General features: G+C 44.8%; 1 protein-coding gene across 7 annotated transcripts in view; it reads right to left on the bottom strand.

Moving 5' to 3' along the window:
• slc45a3 (solute carrier family 45 member 3) overlaps positions 1-17,139 on the bottom strand; it is a 148,438-nt gene that overhangs the window by 31,863 nt on the left and 99,436 nt on the right. Inside the window, exon 1 of one of the 7 annotated variants that reach the window (XM_052034800.1) lies at positions 389-508. The exons of the other annotated variants lie outside the window; for them this stretch is intronic. The gene's annotated coding sequence lies outside the window, so the exon portion shown is untranslated. Of the gene's footprint in view, positions 1-388; positions 509-17,139 lie in introns of those variants that run through there. 7 annotated transcript variants of the gene reach the window in all.

Below are 17,139 nucleotides of genomic sequence, written 5' to 3'. Positions count from 1 at the left end.
TAAGTTTGTCATTGCACCCGTGCATACGACAGTAAACTCGACATCGACTTTGATCCCCTTCCCGGTGGTGCTGCCACTTACTCAACCCTTAATTCTACCTCTTCTGTTATTGTCACTTTAGCACTTCTTTTTGCACTACTTCAGTTTGCACTACTATACCCTGCACCATTCCATTGTTTTGCACTGTTGCTGTATTTATTGTTGTATTCATTACTACCATGTATACCGTTTACTTTGTGAGCAAGAAATTTCATTGTCCCCTGCTGTACATGACAATAAACTAACTGAACTGCCAAGCACCCATTTACATGAATCTTGTTTTATTCTCCTCACATTCCCAGATTCTACCACTTGCCGACACAAGTACAATATACAGCGGACAACTTACCTACCAATCCACCCTGTCTTTGGGATGTGGGAGGAAACCGGACCACCCGGAGGAAATCCGTGCAACTATAGGGAGAATGTGCAAAGTCTGCACAGACAGGACCCGGGCTCAGGGTTCGGCCCGGGTCTCCGGCGCTGCGAGGCAGCGGAACTACCCACTGCGCCACTCGTCACGTGTGTAACAGGAGAGTTACTGGGATGAAAAAGGAAGTCCTTTCCGCAACGTTCATTTGGTGGGCGGAACCCTTCCCATTAGATTGCTGTGTGTTTTTTCCAAATTCCAAGTTTTTCCAAAGGAGGATGACTGCACAAGGTACAGATAAAGAGGGATGGAACAAGGGAATGGGGAAAGGCAGGAGATAATATAACTTTTACAGCTTTTAGCTATAAAGCTGCAACATTGTAAATTCCAATCTTAAAATAAACTACTTTAGCGTTCTCCTGATGAGAGAGGACTACACATTTGAAGATGCAAACCTTCACCCACAGTGGTCACATCTTCTCTACAGCCTAGAAAAAGCAGCGCCAACGTCCCTAAAGAACGTGTGCCTGCCTCAAACTGACGGAAAAAATGAGATAACGTCTGCTATCCGAACGGTACGAGAGGGAGGCGGGTGGCAGGGATTGGGGATTTTTGGATTTGTCCTCGACTCCTTAAGTGTCAGAAGATCCTTGTGCATTTTTAGCGGGCATTTAGGGGTGGCTTCTTCTGGTTGCACGTCAACCGATAACTTGTATGGTGCACACAGCACAGTTCCAGGCCGTTCGGCCCAAATGCTTTTCTTGTTTTTACCCCATCCAAGCCTTTCTACACAAGTACAATATACAGCAGACAATTAACCTACTAATCCATCCTGTCTTTGGGACGTGGGAGGAAACTGGAGCACCCGAAGGAAATCCATGCAATTACAGTGAGAACGTGCAAACTCCGCACAGACAGGACCTGAGGTCAGGGTTGGACCCGGGTCTCTGGTTAAATTAGTTTATCTCACTTTATCAGCATCATTCACTGTTCCTCAAATGCGTTGATGCACTTTGTCTCAGCGACTGCAAACTTCTCATAGAAACATTGAAAATCCTGAGGGGTCTCTGCAGGGTAAATGTGAAGACGTTTCCACTACAGGGAGAATCTAGAACAAGGGGACATAGTTACAAGATTAGGGCCATTCATTTATAACTATAAGATTTCTTTATTAGTCACATGTACATTGAAACACAGTGAAATGCATCTTTGCGGAGTGTTCTGGGGGCAGCCCACAAATGTCGCCACACTTCCGGCGCCAACATAGCGTGCCCACAACTTCCTAACCCGTACGTCTTTGGAATGTGGGAGGAAACCGGAGCACCAGGAGGAAACCCACGTAGACACGGGGAGAACGTACAAACTCCTTACAGACAGCGGCCGGAATTGAACCTGGGTCGCCGGTGCTGTAATAGCGTTACGCTAACCGCTACACTACTGTGCCACTGACGTGCATAATAACTTCTTCTCACAGAGGGTGGTGAATCTCAGGAATTCTCTCGGGAGTTGTGAAGGCTGGATCATTAAAGATGAATTACATAAATTCTTGAAAGATCAATTGGAATTGGGTTATTATTGTCACATGTACTGAAGTACAGTGAAAAACTTGTATTGCCTACTGGTCATACAGATCAATTCATTACACAGTGCATTGAGGGGGTACAAGGTAAAACAATAACATAATGTAGAATAAAGTGTAACAGCTACAGAGAAAGAGTGTTGGCAGACAATAAGGTGCAAGGTCATAATGAGGTAGATTGTGAGGTCAAGAGTCCATCTTATTGTACTAGGGAACCATTCAATAGTCTAATAACAGTGGGGTAGAAGCTGTCCTTGAGCCTGGTGGTACGTGCTTTCAGGCTTTTGTATCTCCTGCCCGATGGGAGAGGGGAGAAGAAAGAATGTCCGGGGTGGGTGGGGTCTTCGGTTATGCTGGCTGCTTTACTGAGGCAGCGAGAAGTGTAGACAGAGTCCACGGAGGGGAGGTTGGTTTCTGCGATGGGCTGAGCTGTGTCCACAACTCCCTGCAGTTTCTTGCGGTCACGGGCACAGAGCAGTTGCCCCAGTGATGCATCCGGATAGGACGCTTTCTGCGATGCATTGATAAAAATTGGTAAGGGTTGACGGGGACATGTCAAATCCCTTTAGCCTCCTGAGGAAGAGGAATCAGGGAATTTATGTTAGGTTAAGTTTATATTAACTTATGTTTGTCAGGTTAGTAATGTTCTCTGCTGCTGCTGCAATAAGTTAATTTTCATGGTATTTATACCCTAGGTATGTATGTCTATGACAATAACCTTGAACTTGAATTGAGGGCGATGGGGAACTGGCACAGAAGAGATGAGGGCTGGGACAGGTCAGCCATGATGATATCAAATGCTGGGGCAGGTTCGAGGGGCCGTATGGCCTACTCCTACTTCTATTTTCTCGTGTGGAGACCCTAACCCCTTCCACGTAAAGGTGATACTCCTGCAGTTTCTCCCCATTTTCCCAATTATTGTGATCTGTGGTGCAAGATGTCAATGAGGAACAAACAAGATGAATGCCCTTGATATTTTGCAACAAACCCACATCAATCAACATTGAATTAAGTCAGAGGAGACACAAGAGATGCTAGAATCCGGAGCAACAAACAATCAGCTGGAGGAACTCAGCGGGTCGGGCAGCATCTATGAGGGGAAAGGAATCGTCGATGTTTCGGATTGAAACCCTGCATCAGGACAGTATATTTCCTTTGGTACTACCCTGATGTACTTATGTAGGGAATGATCTATCTGGATGGCATACAAACAAAAATTATCTGGGTACATGTGACAATAATAAACCAATTACCTCGTCTTGGATCAGCAAGAAGGAATGCGAGTGAACAGCTCTCTCAGTTTTAAAGGCTTCGCCATTCGCTGGATAGGATCCAGCCAGGGATCAGTGTAAGGGTCCATAGATCCTTCTGATAAACTATAAATGCCCCACATATTCCAACAAGGTAATGACTAGAGCATGCATTTAAACGAAAAATCCTTTAATAAGAAGAATGTTAAGATGGGCCCCACCCAAAGAATTTTCATATGGAAATAACAAACTTTATTACCAGGTGCTATTTTGAGAGTCAGAGATGAACTCCATCGAGCTCGTGAGCAGTCCAGCTCAAGAAACTGCCAAGGAATGTGGGAACATTCCAAGATTATAAATCGCTCTGCCAAGCTACTTGGTAGGAGGAGATGAGAGAGATTAGAGCTGGCAGGGCAAAACAAAAACTGCAGGATTAAGAAGCCGGAGGCATGTATGGGCCTGCTACGTTCCCAGGCTTTTCCCACCAGGAATGCACTTGGATAAGATCTGTACTTCCTCATCTGACAGTGGGAAGGGCTGTTTCACAGGACACGTAAGAGACCAAGTCTAAAGTAGCTCAGCAGACAGGAATGGGTCAGTTCGATACCATTGCTGGTGATGTGTTAAGGATACACAGGCAATCAGGGAGTAAATGGGCCTTCCCCTAGCCCTCGACCCTCTCCTCTGAGCCCCCATCTTCCTGCCATCTGACCTTCCCTGACCCCTCAAACTCTCCTCTGACCTCAGCTCCAACCCCTGCCGTGTCTTCACTACCCCTCTCCGACCTTGCTCTCTCTGAATGTTCTGTCCTTTGCAAGGGCCTTACCTTAGTCCCCCTGCACCCGCACCTCAGCGAGTTCCACGCCCACCATGACGCCGAGCTCTTCTTCCGTCGTCTCCTTCTCCGGGCCTACTTCTTCGGCAAGGATTCCCCACCTCCTATGGATGACCCCTTCTCCCTCCTTAGACCCTCTTCCTCGGCCTGGCCTTCTGCCTGCTCTGGATCTCTTCATCTCTAACTGCCGATGGGACACTAACTATCTCAACCTCACCACTCCCGTCAACTAATCCAACCTCACCCTCTCTACCTCTCTCCATAAAGTGTGTTGCTCCAGATTCTAGAATCTGCAGAATCTCGTGTCTCCGTAAATGGGCAACCTATTGTGATTAAGTGTAAAACTGACAGCCCAGTTGTTAGCTGCTAGGATCCCAAGTTCTGGAATTCCCTCCTCAAACATCAGCATTGCCAACCTAAAATTATGTTGTGGAAGTTTACAACACATAAGGCCATTTGGCCTATCTTGTCCATGCCCAACACCTCCTAGCGCTTGGTTCGTAGTCCTGTAGGTCACAGCTCTTCAACCACTTATCCAGGTACTTTGGAAAAGTGGTCAGAGTTCTTGTCTTCACCATCCTTTCAGGCTGTGAGCTCCAGGCCTGAAATACACTGACCTGCCTTTTAACCTTCTATGAATTAGCTCAGGTGTGGCACAGTAGGTAGTGCTGAAGTCTCACAGCTCCAGAGGCCTGGGTTCAATCCTGACCTCTGGTGGCGCCTGTGTGGAGTTGGCACGTTCTCCCTGTGACTGTGTGGGGTCCCCCCACCCCCCGGCGATGCTCTGGTTTTCTCTAATGTTCCAAAGACGTGGGTTGGTAGGTTAATTGGCCTCGTGTGCAGGGGAGCGTCGAGGGGGTTTGTTACCGATTACAGGGAAATCTGGGGAATAGGAGAGCCGGCAGATTTGATGGGCCAAATGGCCTCCTTCTACGTCATGAGAGATGTCCATCTCTCCTAGCTGCTGAGCTTTTTGCTGTCAAATGGATCTATCGTGTTCACCTCACCACAAAATTATTAACCTCAGTAAAGCCTCCTTATCCTCCCAAAACATTCTTTTGCACTCTCCTTAAATCAAGTCAAGTCAAATTTATTGTCATGTACACAAGTATGGTGAGGTACAGTACAATGAAAAAGCTTGTTTGCAGCAGCAACACAGGCATGCAGGTATCAAAACTACTTGACAAAACTTTTGGACGCATGATTTAACATCTCCTTTCATGATACAGTGTCATACTTTGTTTAATTTCACCATTGTAAAGCACCCGAGGAAGTTTTATGACATTAAAAGGCGCTATGCAGATGTAAGCAGTTGTTGTAATGGTGTGGTAAGCAAACATTGGGAACTGGAATTCTGGAAAAGTACGGAGGGACGGTGTAATAAAGTTGGAAAACCTTTGAGCAGAACACAGCAAGGTGGGTTTTTGCAGAGCGAGAAAACGGAAGGGAGGATTAAAGACAAACAAATGCCCCAGCAGAAAGCTCACCAGCTCAAATTCAACCTCCTACAGTTGGTCATTCAAGTCTGCCTTGCTTTCGTTTTAATGAGTTACGGCCAATTCTCAGCTCAGCCGCTAGATGGAGCATTGCATCCCTGGCAGAAAAACTTCCAATCCGTTCATTCATTTCCCCAGGTTGGCGGAGGAAATATTGTGGTCAGGTACAGGAAGGCTAAAAAGAGGTTTAAAGCTTAATTCTGGCCAGGAATGTACAAAGACCAAAAAGGACAGAACTCAAAGAGACGAACATTCCTGCCATGTCCTTCCTCCCACCTGCACACATTCTACAAGAGGTTTTAAAACCACATGGGTCTCTCAGTGACATGCGCCTTGGTAGGGCTTTCCACAAGGCAGCCTGATTGGAAAAATGAAGGAAGAAAAAATGGAATCGCACATTATGGAAGAGCAAGTGTGTACTGTGGAGTACTGTGTCCAGTTTTGGTCACCCTGTGGTAGGAAAGACGTGGTTAAGCTGGAAAGAGTTTAGAAAAGATTTACGAGGATGGTGCCAGGCCTGAGTTATAGAGAGAGGTTGGCCAGACTGGGACTTTATTCCTTGGAACGTAGGAGAATGAGGGGAAACCATATAAAAGTGCTTCAAATTATGAGAGGCATGGATAAGGTGGATGGTAACAGTCTTTTCCCCAGGGTAGGGGGGGCGGGGGTCCAAAACTAGGGGGTATAGATTTAGGGTGAGAGGAGAAAGATTTACAAGGGACCTGAGGGGCAACTTTTACATGCAGAAGGTGGTGAGTATATGGAACGAGCTGCCAGAGGAAGTGGGTGAGGCCGGTACAATAGTATCACTTAAGAAGCACTTGGATGGGTACACGGAGGGACGGGGCTTAGAGGGATAGGGGCCAAATGCAGGAAATTGGGACTAGCTGGGTGGTCACCATGGTCGGCATGGACTGGTTGGGCCAAAGGGCCTGTATCTGTTGGTCTATGACTCTAAGTGGTAAATTGGATCTGAAAATTGGCTCGGTGTCAAAAATCAAAGGTGAAATGCTAGAAACCTGAATTAAAAACTCGAGGCCACCTGTACTCAACACAAGCTTCAGGAACAGATGCTCATCTCCAACTTCAAATAAATAACATTTCACCTCACTAGATGCTTCTGTTAATTGTTCTCTTTACGCATTGATCTTGTGTTTCTTTAACTGTCCGAACACCACCCTCTTCCACTGTCATCCCCTTCTGTCATTGAACTTCCTCTGCCTTCTACCCCATCTCAAATATAAACACCCACTTCAACTGAGCAGATCTGCACTCAGGTTCATCACCTTCGACCGAATCCCACCCTGGAATGGAAAAGCAAAATGACACAGATCCTGGAAATCTGAAATAAAAACTCAACAGCAGTGGAACAAACGCTAGCCTTAACTCTACTACTCCCTCCACAGATGCTGCCTGAATATCTTTCCAGAATTTTCTGTTTTTATTTTTAATCCCTTCCCTTGAATATACATACCCTTCAGGTAATTATTTCATTGCCATTTAGATGATTTAGGGACATTCCTTTAGTGACATTTTTCAACCAACCATGGAATACTCAGTTCCAAATCTTCCTTTTAATCTTTGATATCCAGCAGACATTAGGCAACACTATTCTATGGAAACTTTTAGTGGCTAATAGTTCAATCAACAGTCCACGGTGAGTGCAGCAGCACAAGTTAATTTAGGTTTCCATAACCGGTATAGGTGATTGAGCTGGTTACTAAGTGGAACAATCAAGATCAGCAGAAAGATTTCAATTTCCATTGACAGTGTGGGCAATGATTAACCAGGATTTCAAAGTTCCCTTCTTGTGAACACATGGTCTTAAAACAGTAAAGTATTAGACACACACAAACACACCCATCCAAACTCCCAAAAGCAAACAACAGGACAATTCCCAAACCAAATACTCTTATCTCCAACTACTCTCAATTTCCATATTTCATCATGACATAGAAAGAGGCCATTCACCATCCAGTCTGTGCTGTCTCACAGAGCAATCCCATTCCTTGCTATTTTTTCACTGTGAACTCTTCTCCCAATTTGCCTATTTACTCCCCAGAGATTCCAACACTCGGTCATACACTGGAGGCAAGTTAAAGTGGCCATTTAGTCTGCCAACTAAAGTTCCTAGGAGTGAACATCACCAATAGCCTACTCTGGTCCAACCACGTGGACATCACGGCCAAGAAAGCTCACCAGCACCTCTACTTCCTCAGGAGGCTCAAGAAATTTGGCATGTCCCCTTTGACACTCACCAACTTTTATCGATGCACTATAGAAAGCATCTTATCTGGATGCATCACGGCTTGGTCTGGCAACTGCTCTGCCCAGGACCACAAGAAACTGCAGAGAGTTGTGGACACAGCCCAGCGCATCATGGAAACCAGCCTCCCCTCCATGGACTCTGTCTATACCTCTCACTGCCTTGGCGAAGCAGCCAGCATAATCAAAGACCCCACCCACCCAGGTCATTCTCTCTTCTCTCCTCTCCCATCAGGCAGAAGATACAGGAGCCTGAGGGCACATACCACCAGGCTCAAGGACAGCTTCTATCCCACTGTGATAAGACTATTGAACTGTTCCCTTATACGATGAGATGGACTCTTGACCTCACAATCTACCTTGTTGTGACCTTGCACCTTATTGTCTACCTGCAATACACTTCCCTGTAGCTGTGACACTTTACTCTGTATTCTGTTATTGTTTTTACCCTGTACTACCTCAATGCACTGTGTAATGAATTGATCTGTACGGTCGGTATGCAAGACAAGTTTTTCACTGTACCTCGGTACAAGTGACAATAATAAACCAATACCAACTGGCCCGTCTTTGGGCTGTGGGAGGAAACCGAAGCACTGGGGGAAACCCACGCGGTCACAGGGAGAATGTGTAGACTTAGCCAGCTCTATTTATTTATTTTTAATTTTTATGTCTTTATGTCTTGCACTGTATTGCTGCCACAAAACAACAAATTTCGTGACATATGTCAGTGATAATAAACCTGATTCTGATTCTCCACACAGACAGCACTGGAGGTCAGGATTGAACCGGGGTCACTGAAGCTGTGAGGCAGCAGTTCCGCCAGCCGTGCCACACTTCAGATGAAAGGCCATCGACCTGAAATGTGAATTCTGTTTCTCTCCCCACAGTGGCTGCCTGACCCAGTGAACATTTCCAGCACATACTTTACCTGAGACAGGTTGGTTTTTGGACCAAAGGGGATATTGAGGGCAATGGAGAGTGCTGTCGAAGATAAAGATCAAACCAGCTGTGACCTTATTGAATAACAGAGCAGTCTTGGCCATAAACCTGCTTTTATTTATGTTCTAATCTTTAAAGCTTGAAGCAAGCTAACTCACTAGCTGTTTGAAGGCAGGGGATGTGCAGTTAAAATATGATGAATAATACCCGTGAGCAACCTAACAACACAGGTCTGGGGTGACGCACTGGGAAAAATACGGAAAGACTTGCATTTATAGAGCGCCTTTCACATCCCTTTCTGGATACCCCAAAGCCCATCACAGCCAACAAAGTCTCTCTGAAGAGTGGTTACTGTTGTAATGCAGGAGTGTGGTAATCAGCTGTACACAGCAAGCTCCCATAAACTCCAAAGTAATAAAAACCAGATGATTTCTGTAATGTTGGAATGCTGCATTCTGTTACTGTTACATAATAAACCAATTTACTAATTTGGTTGCGGAATAAATATTGGCAGGGAAACAGGGATAATTCCTCTGCTCCTCTTCAAAATGGTATTGAGGATCTTCAAAGAATGGTAAGATAAGGTAAGGTAAGGTATCTTTATTAGTCAAATGTACATCGAAACACACAGTGAAATGCATCTTTTGCGTAGAGTTTTCTGGGGGCAGCCTGCAAGTATCGCCACGTTTCTGGCGCCAACATAGCATGCCCACAACTTCCTAACCCGTACGTCTTTTTGGAATGTGGGAGGAAACCGGAGCACCCGGAGGAAACCCACGCAGACACGGGGAGAACGTACAAACTCCTTACAGACAATGGCCGGAACTGAACCCAGGTCGCTGGCGCTGTAAAGCGTTACGCTAACTGCTACACTACCATACACTGTAGGACCCCCTCAGCAATGCTGTCGGTAGTCAGGTTGTTTCTGTTAGCTCTGGTTACTGAAGTGGGACTTGAACCCACCCCCTTTGGACTCTGGGCTACCCACTGGATTGTTCAACAAGCTCTTGACATGCTGAAGATGCTTGGGCAGATCGCAATGCATCCGTGCCCATCTGGAATGCCTAAATTTCTCAACAAGTGCTCCTGTTACTGACACGACATGTGGTACTCAAAGAGCAGTGGAAGCAGAAGCTTTGAATAATTTTAAGGCGGGGGTACATGGATTCTTGCAATGCAAGGAAACAGAAAGTATTGCAGGTAGGCAGAAGTGCACAGCTGAGGTTACAAAAATAGAACACTGAACAGAACAGCAACAGGCCTGTCAGCCCACAATGTTGCGCCAAACTAATTAAGCTAATGACAGCTAATTAAACTAATCCCTTCTGCCTGCACATGGTCCAGATCCCTCCACTCTCTGCATATTTGCATGCCTATTTAAAATTCTCTTGAATGCCTCTATCATATTTGCCCCTCTGGCAACACATTCCGGGCACCCACCACTCTGTGTAAAAAAACTTGCCCTGCACATCTCCTTTTGAATTTACCCCCTCTCAGCTTAAATACGCGCCCTCTAGTATTAGACATTTTGACCCTGGAGTAAAGATACTGGCTGTCGACTCTCATAATTTTGTAAACCTCTATCAGATCTTCCCTCAGCCTCCGCCGCCCCAGAGAAAACGACCCAAGTTCGTCCAGCCCCTCCTGATTGCACATGCCCTCAGAAAGCAGCCAGCATAATCAAGGACCCCTCCCACCCCAGTCATTCCCTCTTCTCCCCTCTCCCATCAGGTAGAAGATGCAAAAGCCTGAGAGTACGTACCACCAGGCTCAAGGACAGCTTCTATCCCGCTGTTATAAGACCTTTTCTATGAGAAAGATGAACTCATGATCTCTCAGTCTACCTTATCATGGCCCTTGCACTTTATTTGTCAACCTGCACTGCACTTTCTCTGTAACTGTCACACTATATTCTGCATTGTTTTTTTTTCTTTTGTACTATCTTGAATGTACTTACGTACATTCCGGATGGCACGCATACAAAATTCTTTCACAGTATTTTGGTACATCTGATAATAGTAAACCAATTACCAATGAAGGAGAAGAAAGAGGGAAGAACAGGAAAGATATTGAGAAGTATTTAGTAACAGAGGGATCTTGCACCGCTTGACTACAGATACTTAAAAATAGTAAGAGGTATTAAAAAGATATATGTGATGCTTTCCTTTATCAGTTTAGACACAGAACGTAAGAGCAGGGAGCACACATTTGAACTGCAGACAATACTAATCAGACCACAGCTTGATCACTGCGTACAGTTCTGGTCACCACATTACAGGAAAGATGTAATTGCATGGGAGAAAGTGCAGAGGAGGTTTATAAGATGTTGTCAGGGCTGGAAAATTTACACCATGAAGATCTGAAGAAAAACTTTGGCTTCGGAGAAGCCTTACACCTCATTGAATTTAAAATGTACTTGTACATGCACCTTGAGAAGCCATGACCTGCGAGACAACTGATTAAAGTGGGACCTTTTTTCCCACCTGCAAAAACAGTGGCCTCCTTCTGTGGAAGAATTTTATGTGATTCCATGGATTATATAGTACCTTTCACAAGGTCAGAATAGCCAAAAGCATAGCCAATTACAACAAAACTCCGTTAATCCGGTACACCCAGAATTTTGCTGGTGGCAGACTAGTGGATTTTCTGGACTATTGGATGGTATTTCATTAATGCTCCCACACATTTAGTTCACTGTTTTCTTTAAGAATGATGTTATACAGTAACATTTCAGTTGACCTGGTAAGACTAAAGGGAATGCAGGAAACAGAACCAGATAGGTTTCAAGGGAGCACGGCCAACAGAAGAGGCAAGTTTAAAGGGAGTGCAGAAATTGGGGTCCCCCTGCGCAGATGAGGAACACAGCTGGCAGTACCTGGTGAGGCAAGTGGTGAAACATCGGGATTTCCAAATGGTCAGATAGCGGATTATTGTTTTTACTGTAAGTACATAAAGTGTAGTCTTTGTTGTACCAGAAGAAATAAAGTCGTTTCCAGAGTAATGAACAGTGACATAAATCACATAAGAATATAAGAAAATCAGAGCGGGAGGAGGCCACTCGGCCCCTCAAGCCTACCCCACCATTCAACATGATCATGGCTGATCTGCCCCAGGCCTCATATCTTCTGTGCCAGTTCCCCATTGCCCTCAATTCCCTGATCTTTCAAAAACGTTTCTACTTCCTCCTTAAATACCCCAAATGGCCCAGCCCCCAGAACCCTCTGGGGGGTAGGGAATTTCATTTAAAAACTGATGTTGGTTGAGGGCTACAGTATAGAAAACTCTCCTGTGCCTCTTTCAGAATAAGCCACACGCCTTGTCTCGTTCTGCAAGGCATCTCCTCCCTCAGTAATGCCATGAAGTCTCAGTCTGTGGATTCCCCTTGAAGCCTTGAACAGGGTTAGAGGTCACTACTTTCTAACCATCACTAAACTCAAGCTGTCAAAAATCCAGGATCAGACCAAAATGGCAATGTTCAATTCAATACTGTGATGGAAGAACTTTTCCCAATGGTTAAAAAGTGGGCTTTTATTTCTAATTAACACAGAAAACTAGGGAGGTTACAAAGCCAGGCAGTCACTGCATTCCTTTGAGTGCTTTTCCTTTAACACTCCTTTTGTAATTTCCCCCTTCTCCCAGAAGCCAAATTTCAAGTAAAATACTTATTAAAAATTCTGTACACAAAAGATGTAACTACCAAGTACATTGCTTTAAATCAACTCAGGGTTTTGAGGGACCAGCTTGATAGAGACTAAGCTAAAACAAAAAGGAAAGCCTCTGAGAGAGAGCAAATATACAGAGTTCTCAATATTAGCACAGCAAGTAGCATTCTTATCCAAGTCAGAAGTCTGTGGGTTCAAGTCCAAGTCCAGAGACCCGAGAACAAAATTCCACGCCGAAACTGCAGAACGTTACTAGGGGAGTGCCTGGAAATTAGACGTAATCTTGTCAGTGGAAGCAACCGTGCCACTGACTTGGAAGGTTGTGGATACAAGTCCTGCTCAACTGCTGGGAGACTGTTATCAATGAAGGCCAAAATACAGGTGCAACAAGAAATTAGAAAGGCAAATAGTGTTATCCTTTATCACAGGAGGATTCAAATACAGGAATAAGGAAGGCCTACTGCAATTATATAGAGTCCTGGTGGGAATGCACCTGGTGTACTGTGGATAGTGTTGGTGTCCTTATCTAAGAAAGGTTAGAACAGCCATAGCGGGAGTGCACAGAGTCACAGAGTCATACAGCATGGAAACAGGCCCTTCGGCCCAACTCTTCCATGCTGACTTTGTTGCTCAGCGAGCTTCGCAAAGAGTGCAGCAACAGTTCACTAGGCTGTTTCCCATGGAAGTTCTCCACAAGATTCTGGCCATTATTTATCTGTTTCACTGACGTTAACTGAAGGATTAATGTGTGGTAACGTGCTGTGCAAATATTAGCTGCTGCACTTCCTGCAACGCAGCGGTTCAAAAGTACCCCAATGGGGGTGAACTCTTCAGGAAGCCCGGGGTTGTCAAAGGCACTACATAAATGAAGTCTTCTCAGGTTACATTTTGACACCTGGGTGCGGCGCTCTTAAACTCATGACTAAATTACATGGAATAAAAGTTGACTAAAATTTCTATCCCAGCATGCCACAAGGAACCAAGGGGTCTGTGCTAAACTTTTCAAACAGTTGAGAACCAGAAAGAAATGCTGAGGCATCTTATACAAACACATTGGGTTTCTTCAAACCCTTGTAGTATGGTTGCCAAAGATTTAATAGTCAATGTATAAGTAACAAAGAGGACTCCAGAATGTCTGGTTCTGTCCCCAATAGTCTTTGAAAGTGGTAAACGCCAGAATCATCAAACTTTTCAGGATGCTGATAAACTAAAACCTTTCCCCAACAAAGCACATTGTTATGTTAACTGTCTAACATCAAACATTTCTATAATCGAACAGTTAGTGAACTTGCAGGAGGGCAAAAGGATGAAGAAGGCAGATACAAAGAGGAGATCGAATTAATCATATCGTTACTTGTGATTTTTGTATCAGGACGTAAGAACGGCTCAGGACAAACTCGTTCAACTTACAGAGAGTTGCAGACAGGGCTACACGCGGAGACACGCTTGGAGTTTTCACTGGGATGATTACGTTCAAAATCACCTGAGGTTATATAGTGAGTAATAATTAAAGTTAAAGGTCAGTTTGGAAGAGGACAGTGGACAGAGTTGATTGCCTGTACACATGGGATGGCCTCCTAGGGAGTACAAAGTCTCTGTCATTAAGAAACTTTGTACTCCCTCTGTCATAAAGCTGTGTCAGGTACAGAGTGCAGTGGCCACAAGAGTGTATAGAAGTTTGTTGTATCTTACAGTAAGGTCTTCAGTAATTTTATATAACATCTTATGTCAAAATTATTTATTGTAAATTTACTCAGGGTAAATACACTTTCAAAAGACGTTTGGGTTGTGCTGCTTACTGAGCCTTGACTAGTTTTACCCCACTTGGATGGGTTCAGGCCAAACTCGGAGAGAAGAACCTACGAGAGGAAGGAGGTGGAGACACATCGTTGTAAATTGGTCACTCAGATCAAGAAGAGGTCGACCTGCAGCTTGGAACCTTGGGCAAGAACCTGGAGTGTTGGGACAAGGTGATGACAGGGGACAGGAGTGCGGAGGTGGAAGTTAAAGAGCTAAAATGGGTCAAAGTAACCAGCCTAACCCAAGCCCATTTGGCAAAATAAAGGGACTAGTGAATCAATATCACTCCGCTGCCGACCAACTGCATTAGTCCTTCCCTTTTTACACTGAAACCTTCCCATTAACACTTTAGGAAATGCTCTTGAAAAGGCTCCTCACTCCAGGGAGTGGAACTGGAGAGGGAACATCGATTGGGGTTTGAGACTGGAAGGAATCTCCTGCAGCACAATGCATTCGGAATCAAAATAAAGTCAGATTATGTAGCTCAGTTGTATCGTATGAAATTCCCGGGAGTGTAAAGTCTCTGCCATTGTAAAGCCGACATCCTAAGTGCATTGGTCCAGAGCTCGAATTTCAACCTTCTCAGGAAGATCCAGTTAATGCTGCCAATTTCATGAGCTCTGGGGCTAGCAACAAGCCTCAAAGCCTGTGTGTACAAATGAACAAAGATCGGGAAGGAAGATCAATTGGAAAGACTTGCATTTACATAGTGCTGCTCGTAAGATCGGAACATCCCAGGACAATACACAAGGAACAAGGCAATGCAGATTTAACCAGATTGTAATACAGAGAGGTGTGCAGTTGAACTGTACGTAGCAAGTTTCCACAGACAGCATGGGCAAATAATCTGCATCAGGAAACCTTACTCTTACTCAAAGTATGACAACAGAGCTTTGGATTAAAATCTCAGCCTTAGGGATGTCACTACCAGCATCCCTGTGCCGCAAATTATGTGCTCACATTTCTGAAGTAGGTCCGGACTGAAAACACGGCCAACTGACTTGAACAATGTGACTGAGGACGTATTGGTATTGGTTTATTATTGTCACTTGTACTGAGGTACAGTGAAAAACTTGTCTTGCATACCGATCGTACAGGTCAATTCATTACACAGTGCAGTTACATTGAGTTAGTACAGAGTGCATTGAGGTAGTACAGGTAAAAACAATAACAGTACAGAGTAAAGTGTCACAGCTAGAGAAAGTGCAGTGCAATAAGGTGCAAGGTCACAACAAGGTAGATCGTGAGGTCAGAGTCCATCTCATCGTATAAGGGAAACGTTCAATAGTCTTATCACAGTGGGGTAGAAGCTGTCCTTAAATCTGGTGGTATGTGCCCTCAGGCTCCTGTATCTTCTGCTTAAATTTTCCTCTCTGCACCCTTCAATCCCCACCCCATCCCCTCACACACATTCATAGAGGACATTTCACTATCTTGGATGTGAAAGAGGAAATGGACAACTTCTACCTCCTTCCTTCAGCCATTGGCGTACTCCGGAACACATCTCTGGATTTTATACTTGAAGAGAACACCGAGAGATAAAATCTCACAGAGAGATACAACATGGAAGTAGGCTCTCCACCCCATGCCATCCATTTACACTAATCCGACATTAATTCCATTTTTATTAATTCTGCCCACGTTCTCATGAACCCCCTACAAATTCTACCCCTCACCTCGGGGCAATTTACAGAGTTCAATTAACCCACCAACCCGCACGTCCTTAGGATGTGGAAGGAAATCGGAGCACCCAGTGGAAACCCACAGGAGAAGGTGCAAACTCCAGGCAGACTGCCCCCCGAGGTCAGGATCGAACCCGGGATCACTGGAGCCAGGAGGCAGCAGCTCTACTAGCTGCACCACTGTGCTTGGTGGAGGAGATATGAAGAGCAAAGCGCAGGGCTAAACAGGAGGACAGTGGAGATTTCGGATTTCAGGGAGGATAGGTGGGAAGTGGTTGAGCAAATGGGCTCACACAGTGAAGAGGTAGCCAGGAATGTAAATAAACACATGAGAGGATTGGTGGGCTCATTGTGATTGAGAATTCAGAGCTCCCTTGTAAATGGCAAAAGCAAAGCCGGGTTACATCTTACATAGATCTCCTCCAACCTTTGGAGTGGGAAAAGTTTGAGTGAAACCAACTCCTCAGCAGAGCTATTGACCATTACATAGTACTGCCTTGCTGCCACTCAGATCCCTGTGGGAAATTCAATTCCCAGCTCCTCCCAAGTCACCAGTTTGCCTCCAGTTCTGGGCAAGGGAGGCAGGTCAGATAGAAAAGTCAGCTCTGCTTCAGCTTCCTTCCCCCACCCTTATGGCTGCTCTTTGCACGATTTGGAGTTTTGTTGTTGTGATATTTGCATTCATGTATTGCATCTTAATGTAACATCCTTGGGTGCTTCACTCTGAGTCATACCAGGAAATATTTGGGCAGAGTTTAGGCTGGGAGAAAGATTTCAAGGAGGTGGGTTTTAGACACTTGCTCTCTGAAGGCGTACCTCAATCATGCAGTTATTAAATCTCAGTATGCTCAAGGAAGCTGGAATTAGAAGAACGTAGACATCTCAGCAGGTTGTGGGGGATTAAGGAGGTAGGGAGGGGTGAGGGCATGAAGTAAGTTCAAAACAAGGTTTGTAACTGTGGTGTGGAAAATCAGGAGATAATATAGGTCAGTGAGGGTAGGAGCTATCTCAGTTTATATTCCATCTAATTAAACACAGCACTCAGTTTCACATCAAGATGTCAATAAAATGGGAATTTTTTTTAATGCATACCTTCGATTGGGAAAGAGCTTTGCTCATTTAAGGAAGTGAAACTCACTGTCAAGAAAAGAACAAAGGGCTAAAGTGATTCAGATACGATTTAAGTTTCAAATAATCAGATCATTTCCAGTTGTCTTTTCAA

The sequence above is a fragment of the Pristis pectinata genome, chromosome 20, assembly GCF_009764475.1.
Source record: "Pristis pectinata isolate sPriPec2 chromosome 20, sPriPec2.1.pri, whole genome shotgun sequence".
In the NCBI taxonomy this organism is placed as follows: Eukaryota; Metazoa; Chordata; class Chondrichthyes; order Rhinopristiformes; family Pristidae; genus Pristis; species Pristis pectinata.
Note: the sequence above shows the minus strand (reverse complement) of the source record. Positions and strands in the feature narration are given on the sequence as shown.